The following is a 23,080-nucleotide window of genomic DNA, read 5'->3' as shown; positions in this document are numbered from 1 at the left end:
AAGAAATCAGCTGCCTCTTGTCTAAAAAACCTGTTTGATTTTAGAGCTTTTTCTGTTGTACAGAAAAGGAAGAGGAATGAATATGATCATCCAGGAGCCTGGGGTTGAGCCTCACAGTAAAGAACAGCTGATACATTGAAACATGAAGACAGAGAGCTTACTCTGTAGAAATGCTTAATCATTTGTTTCTCGTGGAGTTATCTTCCATAGAAACATCTATAGATGAGTGAAGCCTGAAGACAAACAGTTGAACTAAGAGCCCACTTAGAATCACCAGAACATTTAACAAATACCTTTTCTCTGCTGATTATTTTGTTTTTGTAATACAGAGGATCAAACTCCAAATTTGTGCCACTGAAATACATCTTCAGACCCAACTTTATTTTAGGGATTTTTTTCATGTTTTCTCCTTAACAACACTAGAGTCTGAGACTTCCAACATGCTAAAAAGGGCTACAGAAATGAAAGAAAAAAGCCACAAATGAACATTGAAAGGAAAACTGTAACATATGAGAAGGGCTTAACAGTAGGTGTACATCCTTTTCTCAGGGGAAATATAAACACCTGCTGGATAGTACCAAATATACCACCTACCGTAGAGATGTAGTTTGTTTTCTTCAAGTAAATGTAATATCTTAGGAAATTGTCAAAGTTTAAAATTATATTCAATACAAAGTTGTATGAGTTCAGGGTTATAAACATCTAAGTTGAAAGCAATTTTTACAGCCTCCCAGGTGTTTGCTTATCTATTACATGTTTTTCAATCCCTGTTCTTTAAAATAAGCGGTCTTGGGGAAAAAATGAAAAAACTCTGGGTATGTATTTTGAAAATAGCATTTTTAATTAAATTACTACAACTCAGACAAGCATAGTCCTGAAATTCTAAAATAATGATGCTTACATGATCAAATTAGAACGAATTAATTATTGTCAGACTTAAAATACATTTTGGATATGTACTTATGTTTCTTTCATCAGAGTAAACAACTCTGAGCAGTTGCCTTCTCTGCCACAAATTGGCTTAAGAAGAGGGAAGTAAGAAAGAAAGAAAAACCACAAAGATGAAAGGTAGGAAGGAGGGAGGGATGGAGGAAGAAGGAAGGAAGGAAGGAAGGAACGAAGGAAAGAAGGAAGGAAGGAAGGAAGGAAGGAAGGAAGGAAGGAAGGAAGGAAGGAGGGAGAAAGGGAGGGAGGGAGGGAGGGAAGGAAGGAAAGAGGGAGGGAGGAAAAGAAAGTGTTCGGAGGCATGGGTAACTGATGGTTCACCATCATTATACAGAAATAAAGATATTCTGAAGAGAAACCAGTGTTTCTTCTTATCGGAGCATGAGATAATGATGGGCAGTGGTGGGAAGGCCCAGAAGTTGACCAGGACAGCTTAGATGCTCTCATGCTTGGCTAACTATTTAAACTTTTATCTCACTTTAGGACCTTGAAAGTGGACCTGCTGGATCTTCTTTTTCTTCTTGCCAAAGTGGCCACATTAAATAATTCACCTCTTTTTGCTTTCCATTTTTAATTTGCTCTTTTAACCAGCTTATTGAGGACAGGTGACCAGAACTGACTTGTATAAGTTTTATAATACTCCCCAACCCCAGTCAAAAACATCTTCATTTATGGTTTTTACTTAGGCTGAATTAGTAAATTACATAGATCAATTTTTTATATTATAGTTATAAAAGATGAAAATACATTACATAATTCCTTACATGTTGCTTAAAATGAGATGGCTAAGTTGGGAAGATTTAGAATGATTCTTCAATTTTTCTTGTCTAAATATCTTGTTCTTATGACATTTGTTGTTAAGATATATAAGAATATTAAATTTGTTGCCACATTTTAAAGTATCAAAGGGTGAAAATTAGACACTTTCACTTTGCTTGGACAAGTTGACAAGAATCGATCTACATCCTAGGAAACATACCCTAAAAGAAGAAAAAAAATATTAACTTATTGGGCTGGGCCCAAAACACATGCTGGCAGAATATCAATTCAATTCAATTCAATAATGAGTCAGAAATCCAAGGTCAATAAAAAGATGTATTTGTGCTTTTATTTCTTGTTGAAATTTTGATTAGGCAATTTTCAAACATGCATTAGAAATAATAGACTACATTGATATGTCATTCTTCACTTACACAGAAAACCTGAGATATCAGTTTGTGGTGATTATATATTGTGATTGTATGTAAAATCAGTTTTAAACATTTTTGTAGCAAAACAGAACAAGAATTGTGGGGGTCTAGTAGGGTAGCTCAGGAGCTAAGTCCACTGGGGTTCAGTTCTGAGAACCCACTTCAGTCAGATCTTAATTTCCCCTGACTTCAGATCCAATTCCCTCTTCTAACTTCAGTAAGAAATTTTACTCACGTTACATTCTATGTTCAAACTGAACATCTATCCACATGGAAACACAAACACACATAATTAAAAATCAAAATAATTCTCAGGAAAAAGAATTAAAAGATCCTACCCTATGTTGGATGCACTCTTACAAGTTGCATGCATGTTTAATCAAGCAACATTGTAAGGTAGTGTCATAGATATTGACATATGTCAACCATCCCAATATTTTTAACTCGACATGAAAAAAGCCTGAGCCAAAGTGCTCTGAATCAAATGTGAACTCGTTTTGAAGCACCAGCAGTGTTTGAATTTTAAATTAACCTATTTACAATGAAACTCTGCTTCTGATTGCCGTCATCTTCAGGAAAATTAACAGTAATGATCATTGGTGTCATAATGCAATTTCCCCACAAAAATCACGAGGGCTTCATTACTGTTTACATAAATTGTCATAAATACCAATTATGGCTGAACATAGAATGTAATGCTCTTTTTTAAATCATAATCAGACGATTGTTCCTCTAATTCCTACGTTAGGGCAATGAGGTTTCAGTGTAACCTTTGTTGTGCAGGAAGACTTAGAATGCTAGTTAGCTTTGCTGGAAGTGCTGGTTGGCTTCTTGTCAAATTGCTCACTCTCCATTTGGATCATGTAGTCCAGTCCTGATACCTTCTTGGAGTGTCCTCTAACACAAAGGGAAGAACATAGGGACATGAAAATGGCAGATAAGGTAGATACAAGCTGGAAAGTGTCCTCCAGGCATCTGCTGAGAGATGGTTTCCAGTGGGATTGATAACAACCTTCAGTGTAATTACAGCAATGGCCTCATAAAGGACTAACACAATTATAGGCCTGTTAGAAGAGGATATTTGCTGTATCAATTCCAGCTTCCCCCACAGGTCAGTAGAATAAATAGCCAGTACAGAAGATGCTCTGCTAAGTGGCTAGTTTTCAAAACAAAGAAGAGTTAAGTGGCTGCCAGGGGATGGGAGAGAAAGGTTAGAATTCAAAGACCCAGCAGCTGCATCATTTTTGTTCTCTAAGAAGGAGATAAGTCAGCTGCAAGTGGTCATTCCCACAGAAAGCAAGGATAGCTCTCCCTACCCTTGAGGACAAAGGGTCTGGCACTGCTTTCTGTGATACCACAAAGCAAAACCAAGAATCCTATAGTTAAGATCTGCTTTAGCTCAGGCTAGGATCGTTTTTTGTTCGTTTATTGTTCTCTCTTAGTTCTTAGCTTACTCTTAAACCTTAACAATAAAGCTGTCACAAATTTCCTCTCTTTTCCTGATTTAGACTTAGAGAATTTCCTAAAACTGAGACTCAGGAGAAAATCAGCCCCTTGATTCATTGAATGATTCTATCTTCCTGTGACTACAACCTTGTATACTCACATGGATCTTGGTGGGGCCTCTTCAGCTCTTCAGATTGAGTGTACTAGGTTACTGTAACTTGCAGAACACTGGCATCTTAGCTTTTCTCATGCTCTACTGTAGCTCCAGGCTTCTGTGATAGCTCCAATGAACTTTAATGGAACAATTACTACTTTTAGCTTAAGAAAGTAACAAAATTGATAGGAATTTTGTCAGTTGGGAAAAAAATCAAAGTGGAATGCAAAGAAATTTCATAGAAGTAGCCATTGTTTAGATGTCCAAGCCAGGGGAAGACTAATAGTAAGCAAACTGAACAAACAGGAAAGAGAAATGGGACATTTCATGGCTTCATCTTTAAAAATCCCACTCGTTCTCAATGACAGGGTGAGACTTCCTAATAAGTTGTGATTGTCATTAAAAGTGAGACATTTATCTCATCTCACTGCATTAAACTCCCAGAACGAAGTAAGAAACAAGACAGTCACGAGAGACTTGTGAGCTATGTAATGAAACATGGAGGATGCAGCTTCTCTTGATTATCATTTACAAAAGAAAAAAATAGTCTTATATTGGACAAAAGTAGTCCCAAGTACACCCAGCTTGGACCCAGGGCCTCTGCATGTTGAGAAATTTCTACTGTGTTCTGACTTTGTTTAATAAATTTCTAATTATGTTCTACAACACGAAATTAAATATTTCTGTCTCCATTGTGTGTGCTTATTCATGAGCTGGGCATTAATCGTAAAACAATGTTTCTTGTTGTTTATTTATAACAGATGTGAGTATTTATGTTGCTAAGCTGAGTTCCCTGCTAGGTCTTTATTGGTATAGGAGCTGTCTGTTTTTGCATGAAAATGGTTTCCGGGCTCTGGGGTTCATCTCTACCCTTGTGTTTAAAACAACAACATTTTTTTTCTAAGAGAAAGAATTTATGAATAACTAAGAGATTTCTGCTGTGGCTTCCCTGGTCTCTCACCAGCAGGGCATCCAGAATATGTTTTGGGGGACCAAGAAAATTCAATTTGGGATTTACTTCACAGTTTACAATGCTGGCTGCTTGCAAACAAAGGCAGTCTGATCCAGGGAGAGCCTGCTTCAGACACATTTGCATAGTGCTAATGTTCTACTTATTCATTGATTTTGGAAAATGTAGGAATTTGTTTTGTGCAGGCAGGATGATAGCATGAGTTCTAGGTTCTGTTTCCTTGTCATGCCACTCAGTTTATGACCACAGTAGGTGTATTGTTTATAAAGTGTGTCCTTCTTTTGTCACCTAAGAAACATAACAAAAATTCAAATTAGGGATTAAAAAATTCTTTCTTCAATTCTGTTTGTTCCTAATTATATTAATAGTTTTGGTGCTGTGGTTAACAGGTACTTTAATGTCTATATTAAAAATGAATATTGGTTAGAAAGATTGACAAGTGCAATTGCTACTCTACCAGAGCACCCAGCTTCCCATTCCCAGAACCCATGTTAGCAACTTACAAGTGTATGCACCTTCAGTTCCATGCAATTGGGTTTTCTTTCCTAAACTCCTTGAGTACCAGGGATGCAGGCAAAACACCAGTACATATAAAAATACAACAACAACAACAACAATAAATATTAAATAGTAATAATTTTAAAAACTTCATTCTTTTAAAGAAGAATGTGAGCATACAATGACCTTATTGTTATTTTCTCTGTTTAGTATTTTGGTGTATAGATTTTCCTATACAAATACCTTTCTGTAAGAGTTTTGGGCTATATAATCTATTACCTGAATTACTTAGTAATATTTTATCATTAATTAGCTGTACAAAACAAAATAACAGGTTCATCCCACATTTTTGATAAGTGTTTATCTACACAGAATAGAAAATATTTCATTTAATGATCTAAAAACACGGTTCTTCATCAATAGGAGGTAATAATCAAACACACATGAAAAGCTATTAATTCCTGTATTAAGTCAAGATGATGGCTTTAACCACTCTCCACATGGAACAGCATTACCAAGAAACTTGTCACGTAGTAAAAGCAATGGGTGCTCTTCCCGAGCACACAGGTTTAATTCACAGAATCCCCATTGTGGCTTACAATCATAGGTAACTTCATTTTGGATTACCTCTTTTAGCTTCCTTGGGCATGTACATACAAACAGGCAAAATAGCCATACATATAAAACATATCAATAAAAATAATGTTGATGATAATAATAATAATTTTAAATTATAGGATATCTCCTTCCTCTTAATATGGACGTGGGGGTCCACATGATTCTGCAATGCAATGTGTCACCAGCTGAGATCCATTATAGAAGTCATTGTTAACTGCAGGCAGATTTAATCATAATTACCTAAAACCTTTTGGAAGTCACAGAAATCATCAACTGATTTAGAAATTTAGAACTGAAAGAATCAGCAATCAATGTGTGCAACTTTGGTTATAAACAACAAAACAAAACAAAAAGAAACCTGACAATCTCATAAGAATGGGCTTCCTTTTCTCATGGAGATCAGCTAGGACCTAAGTGTTTTTGAGGTGTTCTCACAGTAGCCTCCATGATCCCCATCCAAGCTAGCGTTCGGCAGTGCTGAGGTGCTGAAGTTTGACATATACAGACAAGCCGCAGTCAAAGATGCCCATCCACATCAAGTACAATCACTGAGCCAACAAAGATGAGGACTGTGATTAAGATGCACCCCTCATACCTTACAAATATTCACACTGGGCACCTCCTCTCCTCCAAACAGGCAGCTACAATTATGCTTTGCATAACTCAGAGGTATAACTGAAGCATTCTGGTGGGGAGAAAATCCAAATTCGTTATTGGGATTCTGTAGACATCTTTTGCATACTGGGATATTTAACTGTAGTATATAAAACACTTAGAATCACTGAGCATGTCATAGGATTAAACCAATATGATAACTTGAAAAGATTTTTTATTTACAAAGATATCAAATTTTCCCAAACTTGAACAACATAAACAAGCAAGTCCCCTTTCATCTTATAGAGAAATGCTATCAGGGGAAACTGAGCACCACCCTACAATAGCACAAACAGATATGGAGTCTTGATTCAGACACATGGACATTTTCACTGGAGCAAGAGACAGGAAAGGAAACCTAATCTGGTAGACACATTTGTGCATGACTCAGGACAACAAATGAGAAAGGAGCTTTACTGTGAATGCCCTGAGTTGGTGGGAGGACCCACTTCAGGCCTTGATGCTTGTTTGCCTCGTGAGGAGAAAGGAAGTGTTGAAAGCTGAGCTGGAACATACTTCTCTTCTTAATGGGGGGCTCCATGTGAAATTCTTTTCTAGCATCAAGGAAACTAAGCATCATGAAATTAAGTGGTGGAAAAGGAGAAATGCACAAGTCCAGCCTTCTTCAGACAACTGTAGTGGTTAGTTTTATCTGTAAACCTGGCATAACAGGCACTAACTTGGAAAGAGTCTAAGTGAAGTATTGTGGACATGTCCTGGGGGATTTTTCTTGTATTTTTTTTTCAGTCCAATCCCTGTTCCCCCTCTCTCCCCTCCTCCAAGTCCCTCCCCAACAACTTGCCCTATCCCACCCCACATCCATTCCTTCTTCTTTCTCTTCAGGAAAGGGTAGGCATCCCATGGCTATCAGCCAGCCACGCCATATCAAGTTTCAGTAAGACTAAGAACCTCCCCTCCTGTTAAACCTGGAGAAGGCAACCCTGCTCCAAATACTAGGATTCATTGTGGATTTTTTTAAATTGTAAGACCTTAGAGCACTCTAGGCACCACCTTTCTCTAGGCTGGTGGTCCTGAATTGTTTGAGTAGAGAGACTGATATGAGCAGCAGCAACCAAGTGAGCATGTACACATTCATTTCTTTTTTTCTCCCAGCTGTGGGTTGTGATGTGAACAGCTGTCTGAAGTTCCTGCCTTGACTTCCCTGAAATGATGGGCTATGACCTGAAATTGGTAAAATGGAATAAACCCCTTTCTCTCCTAAGTTATTTTTCATCAGTTTATTTGTATCACAGTAACAGAAATGACAACCTCTCATCTCACAAACTGGGTTGGGGGGCCAACAAAATAAATAAATAAATAAATAAATAAATAAATAAATAAATAAGAGATGTGAAAGACTGAGTCTTCCACACAGGAATGTGGAGTTCTCCCCTGACCATCACAACACTGAAAACCCTTTCCTCTTTGAGTGTACTACCCAGCTCACACATTTATTCTCATTTGAAGAAAAAATTATGGGTATATTAAAAGAAGCAAACACAGTTTCAAGAGAGATCATACATCACAACCAGGCAGATGTGGCATAGATGTTGGCATGATCACATCACATATTTAAAATAACTGTAATGAGTATGCTAATAGCTCTAATGAAGATGCTATTGCTTAAGAATTTGGAAATTTAATTCAATAAGCAATTTGCATCCTATTGTCTCAAACACTCTGCATTTTTGTTTGATTTTATATGACAAAACATCTTACTAGGGAGAGAAAAGAAGGCATGAGAGGGATGAAGAAGAAATGTTATTTAGGGAGGGCCAAGGATCAAGTCCATGCCAGAATGTGAGGTAGGTGAGGTAGCATATGCCTTCACAAGCAAAGACATGCTGACAAAAGCACACTGTGAATAAGGGTTGTGTCTAGAAGTGGTGACACCTGGCACCTGAAAGCTGTGATGAGGAAACCTTGGAACATGGGGGTCAAGGTTGAAGGCAGAAGAATCATGAAACACACTCATGCCTTCCTTCATTGGTTCACTTCCTTTGATTGGTTTTAGGCTTTCTAGATATGTGTATGACCTTCCATGCAGAGCGGGGGTATTTGATCAATCAGAATGCAGCCTTTCTCTGCTTAGCATCATTTGGTTTGGGATTTTCTGACATCACTGTGCTATGAAAGCTGTGTGCCCTCAGTGGAAACTGCCCCTGAAGCTCAGAGTTTTGGTGTGTCCCAGCCAGTGATCAGCAGTGGCATCCATTCTCTTGGTCCCAGGTAGGGTCTCCAAGAATCAATGCTTTCATTGACACTCTTCAGGGCACTGTGCCACTCATCAATGATTTTCAGGAAACAATAGATTTAAACATATTTTCAATTTGCTATATTTTCAAGTTATAATGAGTTTATTGGGACTCAGATTTAATGTAAGATTGCAGTTCTGCATTCGTGTGATGGTCCTAAATATTTATTAACACCTAATTACATGCTGTGGTTTGAGTTCCAAAGTAGACAGAGTGGTTCCTTATAGTCCCACCCCATGATCTCCCAAGGGGAAAGGGCAGGATCTGTTGACACACCTGTGCTTTCAGAGCTATGTTTCTGAAGGGAAGAGAAAGCAAGACCTATGATCAACTGCTGTTTGCTCGGGAAATGAGCAAAGCTGGAAAATTCACATTCTAAATGACTGAGCTTAATGGTACAAGTGTCTTCTCTTCCATCACCTTTGTGTAGGAACAACTTAAAAAAAAAAAAAACAGCAGGTTTGATGGCCAGACTTATCAAAAAGACCATTATCAACCCAATGCAAGGAACTGGTGTGTTTTGGAGGAATGAGGTTGGATATAGAGGAGTTTTTCACTCCACATCTCTGGGCTGAGTCCAGATAGAATAAGACTGACCAAATGTCACTCTAATTAGAAGGCAATAACATTCCAGTGCAAAATGAATTCCACCCTTTGAACTTGCTTCAAAGCGACATTTGTCTTCATTATGTGATGTGCATCCATGGCTTGGCAGCTGTATCTGCTTGAAAGAGGCTTGGGCTCTAATAGTGGTAAGGTGGGACCTTTTGCTGGACTGAGTGCCAGGGGTGTGCCCCAAACATGGTTCTACTCAGCTGGGCCTGGTCAACATTCCTACTGAATTTCATTAAGTGTGTATAGAGGACTGGAAATAGAAACATCCACGACAGGTTGTAGAAGGCATGTTTAGGAATATTAGACTAACTATTAGGATACAGTCTGTGGTTTCTAGCAACCTTCTAGAATTCCAAACTTTCCCCATTTCCATTATGACTTTGATTGAAACATGGAACTCGGTTGAGAATATAGCCAAGTCAATACCAACGTGAAGTTTCTATATGCATCATATTTTGGTCATGAACAATGGATTTTTTCTTCTTTTTCTTCACCCACCAGAATTCTGCAGAATCTGTTTCCTTTGTAGTTGTAGGAAGTGGAGCTTAAGACTTGGTCTTTGGCAAGTTTGAGGTCATTGAATGAAGAACTACCTCAAGATTCCTACCTTCCAACCTTCTTTTTTTACCTACTCAGGGTTAGAGTGTCAACGTATTCATTCTCTTTGTGTTTGTTTTCTTTTTGTTTTTAAAAATATATAGATATTGCCAGGTGTTGGTGGCACACGCCTTTAATCCCAGAACTCAGGAGGCAGAGGCAGGCAGATCTCTGTGAGTTTGAGGCAAGCCTAGTCTCCAGAGTGAGTGCCAGGATAGACTCCAAAGTTACACAGAGAAACCCTGTCTCGAAAATATGTATGTATGTATGTATGTATGTATACGATGTTCAGCCTACAGTCCAGAAGAAGGCATCAGGTCTTTTTACAGATGGTTGTGAGCTACCATGTGGTTGCTAGGAATTAAACTAGGAACCTTTGAAAGAGCAACCAGTGCTCTTAACCACTAAGTCATGTCTGCAGTCCCCAGTGTATTCATTCTTATCCTCTTTCCAGCAATGCCTTGGAGAGACACTGCAGAAGCCAGCCTTGTGGAGGGAAAGGGGAGTGAGATTTAATATGTCCTAGAAACAAACTTACAGTGTGAAGAAGTTAAATGCAGACAACAAAATTGGTATGATGAGAACCCTGGACATAAATAACAATGCATCTCATTTGTAGGTAACATAGGATTCAAGTAAGAAGTTGTTTATGAGAATTCTGCAAGGAAGCTGTGTCTATAAAGGTGAATTCAAACTCTTTTCCTAAGAACAAGCATTGTAGTAACTTTATCACATATTTCTAAAGACAAATTGAAAATTTAGAATTGGAAGTTTGCAGAAAGTGTAAAACATAGAATAAAGAACTCTTTATCTGTGCTCAATATTGCGAATCAGAATACACTCTTATTTATAGGTAACATCTTTTATTCGAGGCTAATATAGCCTACAATGCAGTATTATGTAGTGGTATTCATAAATTTAACTTGTTGACATAGTTTCTTTCTAATAGCATTGTAACATCCTAACCTTTATAGTGCTAGGAAAATGAAAAGAATATACAATACAAATGAGAGAGTTTTCATTTTATTGTTGAAAGGTATACAGAGAATTCTACAAAGAAATATGTCACAGTTGGGTATCTTCTTCTATACATGGATTCTCCATGAACCAATCCACTACAAATCAGATAAACCCATTGTGGGTTATTGCATCAAATAACAGTCATTTTCATTGATCTGATTCATTTTTTAAATAAAAAACAAAGTTCTGAATGAAACCAGCCATCTTTTGGAAGATGAGAACTTCATTAGTGTAAACCAGCATAGAACGGACTTTCTGTAAACACATAAGTAAGTCTTGGCTTTCTTAGCCTGCAATGTGTTGCAGTGTGAAAAGACGCTAGACACAGACATTTATAGAGAAAAGCTATGAATCTCATGTTCCTGGAGACACAGCACTCCGATGTCCAGCTGTTTGCATGTCATAGAGGGAAGGAGAAAAGGAAGAAGGTGAACTATAGAGAGACAGCAAACTGATCTTTTATCAGGAATTCCTGAAGTATTTATCCTGCTCCCATGATAACAACACCAGTCATCTTGTTTTAATTACATCTTTTATTTTTTGAGATTATAACTATTTTATTATTTCTCCTTGCCTTCCCTTCTTCTAAATATTCTCATATATCCTTCCTTGCTTTCTTTCAAAATCCTGGCTTAGTTTTTATTAATTATTGTTACATGCATATACACCGATACTTATTCATATATAGATACATATATAGATACATAATAGATATATCCATTGAATAACACACTGGTGGGCTCTTCCCTGGGGAAGACTGTTTCTCCCACTTTCTTATACTTCTTGAGACCTCCTTCCTAGGCAATGAATCACCTTTTAAAGGCCTCATGTCTGACTGTGTTTCACTAGGGACAGGGGAACACTTGAGCTTGGAGGATCCATCCTAATCACAGCATCTTAGATGCATGAAAAACGGCAAAGTATTGAAAATCTGTGTAGAGCCTGAAATCAGTATTCACATGCAAGATGAGCCATGTAGGTTTCAATCACTGAAATGTAATAATACCCCAGTATTTGTTTTTACAACAACAACAACAAACAAAGCCTTCCAACCAACCACATTTCCAAAATTGCTCCATGTAGCTAAAGTGCCACTCGTGACAACCATGACTTTCTGAAGTGAGGTGCAACAGTAATACAGCATTCCATGCTAAGTCATACTGATGTCATTAAAACATGTCACCACACTTGAACTTCAAGGTTGGAAGAATAAGAATGACAAATGAGTTAAAGAAGCACAGATTTCTATTACTACAAAGGTTGCTGCTACCTATACTTTCCAGGTTTGTTTCCTATGTTTACTTGATGTGGTAAAAGTCTGCATTGTATCACATGGGATTCATTATTCCTCACTTTGTAAATTTAAGTTTGATCAACTAGTATAACTCATCCCCCACAAACAAACAAACAAACAAACAAACAAACAAAAACCCTCTAGATAGGATTTTCTTAGCCATAGGATTTTATTTTGGATCAAATTTTATGAATTACTTGCTTCAGTTTTGTGTCAAATGTACTGAGTAAGCATAATTTATCCTACTGAAATCAGCGTATAGCAATCAGAAAATTTGCAAGGAAACTTTCTCAACCCTTTTCACCACCACCCCCAAAACATGTGACTGGTGCTTGCTCCCTTGTCACAGTTTGCTTTGTACCAACATCTTCTGGGTTTTGTAGCTTGAATTCCTTCAAAATAGAAACCTGACCACTTAGTTCAGAGCAATCTCACAAACACGGGTGATGACAACTTAATCTTTGAGAGTTATGTTTATTAATATCTGCTCAACTCTCTTGTCTCAGAAATTTTATTAGCAGAATTTTGATACTAAGAGGTAATAGTACTGATCCTTGTTTGTTTTAAATTCCCTGGCAAACAAAGGCAAAGGTAGATTTTATGTGGGGCTATAATAGCTGGAGTGTTAATAGAGCCAACTTCATAACATGTTTATCTCAGCCAAGATTCACTATTTTTGTCCCCATGAGGATCTTCCCTGAAGGGATGGGAGCAGATTAGGGGCAGAAACTTTCTCAAAAAGCCCTGAATTATTCACTTATGCTAAAGTTTCTACAATTGGACTGTAGAGCGTTTTTTTTTTAATGTTACTGATTCCTTAGCCTCCACTAATAGCATAATTCATCAATTCATCATAATTCATCAATTAAAATATAAATTTGTCCTTTATTAATCAGATTTTACTGGTAAGTACTTTAACAGTGCAGTATAGTAAGTACTAACTCATCAACATGCCTATTATCTATCTAACTAACATCTCTCTTTCAACAAAGGATTAGTTGCTCAGAAAGCTCAGTAGTGGACTTCAAGTTTACTGTAAAGAACATCTTGTCCATCTCAGGAAGGCCATTTTGCTGTAACATCCACAGGGAAGGCTTAAGTACAGTCACCAGAAAAATATTTAATCTTGGTTTTCACTATATACAAAAATCTTGAGAATGGATCATAATTACAACCACTAACAAACTTCCATAAAGTTTTCAGGTACAATGCTGAGCTTTTGAAATAATCTCCTTAGTACTTAGAGCAACCTAATGAATAAACATGATAACTATGCTATCAATAAATGGAAGTATAAGAAAAGTAACCAGTGTTTGTCAACTTGAGCTCTGTCTTCTGCTTATATGATTCTCATGATCAAGCCAAAGATACAAGGATGCTAATTCACATTAAAAGTTCTGCTGTTTGTGTGCAAGGTTTGCCATGACCCCTTGTTGATTTGACTTTGTATGAGATGTTTTAAGAGAAAGGATTTGAGTGAATCTCCTGTCCAGAAATAGGTGAGATTTGGAAAAACTATCAAGAGCATAATTGACACTTTGACACTTTGTAAAAATTCCAAATTGCACTGAGAATTGGTTACCATTAGCTTTCAGCCAAAGGAAACCTCAATATGTATTCTCATTGAAAGGCACACAAATTTATGTTCTGTGGGTGTACTGGTGTCCTTACAGAACAACTGGGCTGACAGGGTTGGGCCTTTGGAACTCCGCCATTCCACATGAGCTCTTGAAGTTGGAAGCTTTTGTTTATTAGAATTTCAGCATATCTAGGAGATACTGCAATTCAGGGAGAACTTGATTTTATTTACTAAGCTTTTGTATAAGAAAACAATTCTTCTTTTAGGAAGGGATGAAACAATAAACACAATTACTTGCTTATGTCACTACATGACTTGACCGGCTTGCCAGTGATTCATTGTGATCTGTCATAGTACCAGTTTTTTTGCTAAAGTCTAATTGTTCCCATTATATCATAAGGTTTGAAATAGTTTAAATTTCTGTGAGAAAGCTTAAGTGGTAAGTAGCAGGAGAGAATTTTATGGAATATAACAGAAGGTATGTGAAGAAAAGAGAGGCAAGGCTGCACATCTCAGCTATAGCTATGAATGTTTGGTCCACAATCCCACTATGATAATGACTTTTTAGTTCTTCACAGTTCCTTCTTTCCATCTAGACTTATAAATATTCCTTTGATTAAGTACTTTATGATTCCTGGATTTACCTTGTTGTTTAAATTTTTTATTTTTTTATTTTGTTTTATTAGTTCAAATTAGGAACAAGCTTGCTTCAGATGTCAATCCCTTCTCCTCTTACCCCCCAACATCCCACCTACCCCTAGCCATCCCCCCTCTACTCCCCAGGTAGGGTAAGCCCCTCAAAAGGGGCTCCCCAAAGTCTACCACATCATCCTGGGCCAGGCCTAGGCCCTACGCCATGTGTCCAGGTCAAGAGAGCAAGAATAAGTAAGTATTGTACCTGTTCCATTTCTTTTTTGTGTCCTTCATGCCCTATGGGACACACTTTCCTAAACGTCAATGAAGCCTTGATGAATAAGTTTCACGTAGAATCAACAAAGCAAAAGAAATGATAAAGACAAAGAAGTTGATATGAAAATTAACAAAATCCATCACCCAAACACATATGCGTAAAGAAACAAAAACACCTACATAAACAAACACACATAACCCACACAAACAAGCACAAAAAGAGACAAGCATGCTTAAACACACAGACCACACACACATACAAATTTAGAAAATTCAGAAAAGTTCAGTGATTGTTCAAGGCCGCATCACCATGTGGTGGACTCATGGGACAATGCATCTAGACACCTACCTCTGAGTACCACAAGCTCTATCTTGTCATGAGCTGTCCCAGAGACCCTAACAAACTAGATTCCGGAATGTTATGTTTCATATTGTCATCATTTTTCTTTTAAATTTGGCACACAATTTTTGTTCATTGGACCATTTAAACTTCAAGTTTTCATTGTTCAAGGGAATTGTCCCTAGAACTGTCAACAAAAATGACAGGACCATCTATCCATTTGCTCACTCATCTGTCATGTACCTCAAAATTGATATTTACATAGAATAACACCGTGAGCAAACACATGTGGAAAAAAAGGAAAGAAAAGAGGGCAAAAAAGACATCTAGGGTTCTCATGATCAATTATCCTTCAGTATACAGTAGCCAATATCCACCATAGTCCAGACTGTGTACTGGTGATAGCATGTTAGCTATTTTCAGTAGACTCATTACAAAAGACACTGTCACAACTACTGAGACACACAATGTTAGTACATTACCAGCTCGATGCTTGAGATAAAGAGATATATAACTATTCACAGAAAATGGAAGAATCTTCCTGCCAAGGAGATGAACAGATTTTCAGAGCCATTGGTGCCACTCACACAAACCCATAAAATGATATCATGGATAAAATATTTAATAACAAGAAGCCTATAGTGGCTCCACCTTCATAAAATTGACATTTTTACCTGCACAAACATACATCTAATACCTAGACACATATAGACATGGGCAAAGAATGATCAATTTTAAAGCATTAGAAACATTTCCAGACAAGTAGCTAGTCTGGACTCAAGATGTAGCTCTCAAAGGCCAAATCTTTCCTCCCTTCTATTCTTTCAGAATGCCAACAAAATGACTGGGCACACAGTCAGTGCTCAGCAAATTGACTGAAGTATTGATTGCTTTTTTTTAACCTGTCACCAGCTCTCCAGATTCTGTTTTATAGCTAGGGAGAAATTCTATGGTCATCAAACAATGATCAATTTCTTCAAGGAAGTGACTTAGATCCTGAAAGAAAGAAAGGCGATTTGGCAGTTACAGGAGTTTAGATTGCTATTTTGTCCTTTTTCTTCTCTCTCTGGCAGTATATAAGGGGCTATAGTTGAAAGGGATGGCATTCCATTTCCTTAGTGATAACTGTCTTTCTGCCTCATAAATTTGGAGGCAATAAGCCAGCTTTCCTTCACATGCTTCTCTGTGTCAGTCACAGCATCACTTCCTCCACTAGGGCAGATACACACCAGGGTACAAGCTGAACTCCAATCTGTATGAATGAACCAGATTAAAGTTTGTCTGGGCCTGCCAACTTGGGGCTACTGCATGATGAGCCTGGCATCAGCTTTCTCTCCAATCTACTTGCTTGAGCACATTTTCCCAGCCTGATATTCCTTCTCCTTGCTGGAAGAGTGGGAAAGAAAAGAAAGGGAAAGTTAGGTAGCTGATTTGATGCAAAAGGTCCTATGAATAAATAAATATTTGAATATCTGTGGAATACAGAGATTCTGAAGACAGAGGGCTCTTTTTTATCAGTTTTTTATTTGAATTAGAAAAAAGATTAAATTATATGACAATCCAATCCCCTTCTCCCTCCCTTCCTCCCCTACCACTACCGCCATCTAAAACCCTACCCAATCACATAGCCTTTCTTCTAATCTACACCTGACTCAAACTTTCTGCTCCCTGATGACCTCTGCATCCGTCCTCTATTCCCTTCTCATTCTCATAGCAGAATGCTATTTTTTTTATGCAAACTGCACGAGGCTTTATTGTTGTTTAACGAGCTAACCCCATGTTAGCTCGGGTCTTTCATCCACCCGCCATAGTGGATGGCTAGAAAAGACAGCTTGAACCATCTTCATAGAGATTTTATAGGACAGCGTAAGGGGAGTGTCTAGGCATACTCATAGGCTCAGGATTGGTGTGCCTCCAGGCTTGGAGGGTTTGCAGAGGGCTATTTTTAAAAAGTCTGCCACATCATTTGGGACAGGACCTAGGCCCGCCCCCATGTATCTAGGCTGAAACAGTATCCCTCCATAGGGAATGGGCTCCCAATGCCCATTCATGCAGTAGGGATAGATACTGGATCCACTGTCAGTGGTCACATAGACTTCCCAAGCCCGCCAACTGACACCCACACTCAGGTGATCTGGTTCAGTCTTATTCAGGTTCCCCAGCTGTCAGTCTGGAGTCTGTGAGCTCCCACTTGGTTCGGTCAGCTGTTACTGTGGGTTTCCAAAGCATGGTGTTGACCCCCTTTGGTCATTAGTCCTCCCTCTCTGAACCGTGAACCGTGAGCTAAATTGAACCCCTTATTTGACAAGTTGTTTTGGTCAGGTGTTTTATCACAACAAAAAAAAAGAACAAAGTCAGAAACCTAGACGTGGGTCCTTCACAGGTCATGCACCCCGACCTGTCATACTAAGCTGGGATTCCAACTAAACATGTAGCAGGAGATATTAGAATAGACTCCAATTCTGTAATAACAATGGCGATGACTTGTATTTACATGGTCAAATTGCTTTGCCACAGCTTCCATCCATTAATTCTGATGATATTTTCAGGACATACACAGAACGGTTCCAGTTCCTGTTCTCTACTAATTGTACCCTTTACTAGAAAACATCTCCATGTTGAATGTTAATGTGCGTTTAATAGCTCCCACAACACATTTCTTGGAAACTTTAAAACAACTTTCCTCTCATGTGAATATCTGTATATTGTCATTATAATGCCTACACTGTGACCCCTGCCCAAATTTAGCCTTCCATGTATAGTATGTGAGTTAAGAGAAAAGCAGTACTATTTTTTTTTCTTGGAAGTCTACCTAAGTTCTATTTTCAAATGCTACTAGTCTTGGTTAAATAACTTCTAGTGCTCTTGCATGAACCTAGTACAAAACTTATACCCTGTGGCTAAATATAGTCTGTGTGATAATTATCTTTGGAGCCAAATCTAAATGATTTTGACCCCAGTTTAATGTTTCCCAGCAGAGATGCCTAAAGAAAGTTTATTAATTAGCAATTATTAATTTTATTTATATATTTTAATCAACAACAAGTTTCCTTAAATATTCTTTTCATTAGGTATTATCTTTCTAGTACTATTCATTGCAGATATTCATATTTTTAAGATCTTAGTAAAGCCATTCAAAGCTTTAATAATTAAAATGGGTCAGGAATTCATTCTAACATCACTTTTATAGTTTGCTTTGTAGGTAAAGATATAATCTCCATCCCAGATATTACAAGACACATTCATCAGTCTGTGGACACCGAGTCTCCTGGATCCTTCTCAATGTAAACAGTAGGCTCTTATTCTCAGCTTCTTACTAAGAAGATACTTTTAAAATATTTATTTGAGGTATATATTAATATGAGGAATAAGTGTTTTCTTCATCTTTACTGTCAAACACACATATATCTCAAGGCAGAACACGAGAAACATTTCTAATTACTAATTACTAACTACTAAACTCTTCAAATATGAAAGCTCAAGAAATAAAATAACACCTAATCCTACTGTAATTTAAGACAACCCACACAACTTCCTCGTAGACTATTTTGAACATTGTTAAGCAAATGTCCTCATTTAATTACACTCAGCTGAATTTTAGTGGTCAGTAAGATTTCATGTAATAAGGTCAGGAAAAGAGACTGGAGGTTACATTTGAATGCCAACAGAGACACACAAATCTTGCCTTTGACACAACAGGTTGAATGGAGCCATTTGCTAACATATAATATATATATATATATATATTATATATATATATATATATATTAGAAACAATCTTATTTTACATATCATTAAAATTGGAATGTTAAAAAGGAATAACATTATTACCCATATAAGAGGTTTGTTAAAATGATTAAACAAGATGATATAATACAAATATCTTAGAACATGTCTGCCTTCCCATTTTGAATATGCATTTTGCCTGACAAAGGATTTGCTTGCTTCATGATTGTTGGTACCCTAGACTCCAATTTCCTAAGAGAAGAAATGATTTATCCAGTTATTCTCTAAGCCATGCATGTCTAATACCCACTAGTGAGGAACTTGAATAACTGTGTTGTAATTTGCAGTAAAATCTTAACCTAGATGCCAAATCAAAATGGAGTAAGGATGGAGCAAGAGATCTCCTGATTGATGCTTGATGGTTAAACACCCTTGTAGGCAGGATTCAGTTCTTTCTAATGTATCAGAACCTAAGGCATTAGGGCACATTGTTAGCTGATCTACAGGACCATCAGAAGAAATTCCTTAAAAGTTCCTATTGTGCTGAAGAGAAAGGTATCCTGACTTTTGCGAAGTCATGTTATTCCTGAAGCTTTGGAGGGAATGTATCCCAGATACCTAGGGCTCTAAAGAAAAATCTACCCGGCGTGTTGGCAGTCAGACTATATATGCAGTTTTGAAGGGAAGATATCCTGGAAACCGACAGCTGTGAGGTAAAAGGTATCCTGACTGTCAAGAATTCGGGCTATTCATAAAGTTGTGTTCCAGTGGGAGATAGTCACTGTGCAGTATGTAGCACTCCTGCTCCTCTCAGGTAGAGAACCGTTACAAGTGAGCTTTGCTCCATTCAGCTAAGAGAGCTTACCAGCAGAAGAGTCCATTGCTTCTCTTCTCTGCTCCACTAGGGAGATTTATGCTTCTCTTCAAGTGTATGAAATGACTAATTCAGGTATAAAACTTTATGGATTTGTAATATTTTCTCTTCTGTTTGGGTTATAATATCTATGTCACCTTATAAAAAGTCTTTAACTCTCTTGGTTCCAGAGAGTACAAGAGCATCACAAAAGTGTCATGGCAGCTGAAGCAGGAGTCTAAGAACTCACATCCTTAAGCTGCAGCATGAAGCAGAGATTAGGAATTGATGTTGGAGATCACTGCATTGTGGTATCTATTTTGGAACATATAAGGTACATACTAAAGTGTGCTCTATACGTGGCAAATTCATTTAGTAAAGTTTATTTTGTTGTCCTTATATTTCTTCTGTGGCTTTTGTACTTTTACTTACTGATAGATATTTTTCTGCTATAATGTGTAGAATGGTATCTCATTCATGTAAGTGGTCCATTTTTTTAATATAATGCAGTTTGATCATATTTTTCAAATAAGTATGTGTCTGAAAGGGTGGTGATTTGTTCTTCCTGTTTATATTTTTCATATTTTTATAAATACCTTTCAGATTTTTTGGTTTGTTATTCAGCCTGAAGTAGATGTCAGTAACAATTGAGGGACACATTTGAATTCATGATCCTTATGTGTCTGCCTCTTGAGTACATGTCCAAGTGTAGATAATATACTCCCAATATGTGATGTTTTCTCTTCATAATTTAACAATGTTAATGTTAAAATGCTTCATAGAAGATAATATAAGAAGCACTAAATACCTCATGTGTGTATTCAAAAAAGAAGTTCCTATTGCACCATGATGTGGAAGAGTGGGGAGGGCTATTTTTAGTTCAAGCTTATGCCACCTTATCCATAAACATTTGTAAATATGCTTAAATCTACAAAATATAAACAGGGTATTGTGACATTTATTTGTAATCCTAGCCGTAGGAAGGTAGAAGCAGAAAGATTTGAAATTCAATGTCATCCTCAAAATCCAATGAATCCAATACTTACTTGGGCTTGGAATGCATGAGCTTCTGTCACTGTCACACACACAGCATGCATACACACACAATGTTTTCAACACAAAATCTATCATGATTCTTCTACCTGGCTTTAACAAAGCTCAATGCAATCTGTGTTAGCAGGGTGTATTATTGTCTGCTTTGCCAGAACAACTTCTTAAACTGTGTTTCCTCACTGAATTCTTTCTTAAAGAAGAAAAGAACTGAGGACACACCTTCACCTACCAACTGAATAAACACTCAAATTATATTTAGACATAAACTTGTCTTACTATAAATGAATGATATGAGCCCTACCATATTCACCAGCTACCATCAGAGTGGGAAATCTGCTGGATGACACACTTACTATTCTCATCTGGAATCCTTCTGTCTTCATGAGAATTGATGTCCCTTCTCTATAACGTTGTGAGGTTATTAGATTAGAAGAAAGGAAGACTGGGATTTTTGTGTTCCAGTAATTTTGTGCATTCTACTGATATGATTCTATGTATGTTGTAGTTCGACATGATTGTCCACAGGTTCTCTGAGAAGAAGTGTGGAAGATACTTATATATAAAGGAACTATACATATATGGAATTAAAAAGTCTCTTGAGACACTCTTGCCTTAGGTTGGGTTATCTGAATCCTCAAAGCCCACACTCAGCGACACAATTCTCCATCAAACCACCATGTTCAACTCTCTGGACCCTATAGGCTTATAGCCATATCGTAATGCAAATAACATTTAGTTCAACTTCAAAGGTTCTCATTGTCAGAATATAGTCTAAGAATGGAGTCATGTGAGGAAAATTCTAAGTTCTTGTGAGAAAAACCCTAAGAAACAACACAAAGTCTTGTGACCTCTGTCTCTTGAAAACAGAATTGCTCTTGGAGTGTATTTCGGTATTCCTCCCAGGTGTAGAGTATAGGAGTGAGTTTACTTTCAATTATTCATTACAACTGGCTATTATTATTTGTTTATATGCCTCTATGGAAAAATGTGTTTTTGTCACATGATGTTTGCCTGCCATACATGGCTAGTCCCCCAGGTGCAGCTTGTCTTTGTGATTGGATATTTTACTCATTTGACTCTACATAACCCTCAGAATATAAATTGTTTGATGCTCTAAATATAGTTGGCTGTTGAAAAAGTCTCAATATAAATCTCAGCTTTCATAGCTCCTAAAGTTGGAATCATTTAAATCCTCTTGACTTTTGTTTAGTTACATGACTTATTTATAAAACAAGAGGAAATGTTAACACTCTTGTATTGAAAACAATAAAAAACTTTATTAGAAAAAGTCTTTGTGAATTTATTCTACAAGGAAAGTATCAAGGTATAAAAATGTGGATGATGAAAGTGTTTTCTTCTTTTTGACTGTGGTGTCTTCTTTATTCTTGTAAAGACATTTAAAGACATTTATGCTTGGAATTGCCTATAAGATTTTTTTAATGAAAATCCTTGAAGGGGTATTAGAAGTAACTGGTGAGATTGATTTATATCACCATTGCAATTACTATTTATTTCCACTACTGACTCTCCATGCAGACCATCACATGACACCACAGATGTTAACAGCCATCCTTAAGTAACTCCCCCATTGGCCTCCTATGGGCTTAAGTTGCTGTAATGGTCTCATTCCTTTAGGGCTTCTACTGGAGCTATCATTCTATTTTTTTCTCTGATCTGGGTCAAGGCTAATGTGTTATCCTAGGAGGGTTCATATATTAACTAGTTAACATATTAGCAGGGGTTATTGTATCTGATTAAGCCATTACTACCCACTATGTTGTAGCATAGGAAAAATCCCTGAGGAGGCAGTACATGATGGACATGTTTGAATGAAGGAGAAACAAAATAAAGAGAATGGGAATGAGTTTGTCTCTGTTAAAATTTTGATTCCATGTCTTCTAGCCACTAAACATTAAGATTGATGCTCTAAAAGATGCTTCCAGAAACTTATATCCTGTATACCTTTTGTGAGGGTAAGCCTTTCTTCACGTGGTGTATTCTACATGAGATTCAGCATGAGGCTTTCATAACATTATTAATATTAAAGCTCTTAGGCCAGTGCAATAGTTCAGTGTGGAGAAGCACTTGACATGCAAGCCTGAAAACCTGATTAAGTCCCTGGAACTCAGAGTGGAAGCTGCACACCACACACATGCATATGCATGCATAGACATAAAATAATAAAATAACAATTAAAATACATTAAAGTCCTTCATTAAGATTTTGTCATGAGATAAATGTAAGTGTTAAATTTCTTTGTCATATAGATCTCTGACTTATGATAAGCGTATGAAACATTTTGCACAATTTGTTTCAATCTTCAATTAATTTCTCATATATATATATATATTCTTCTGTGCATTC

The sequence above is a fragment of the Cricetulus griseus genome, chromosome 2 (assembly GCF_003668045.3).
Source record: "Cricetulus griseus strain 17A/GY chromosome 2, alternate assembly CriGri-PICRH-1.0, whole genome shotgun sequence".
Lineage (NCBI taxonomy): Eukaryota > Metazoa > Chordata > Mammalia > Rodentia > Cricetidae > Cricetulus > Cricetulus griseus.
Note: the sequence above shows the minus strand (reverse complement) of the source record.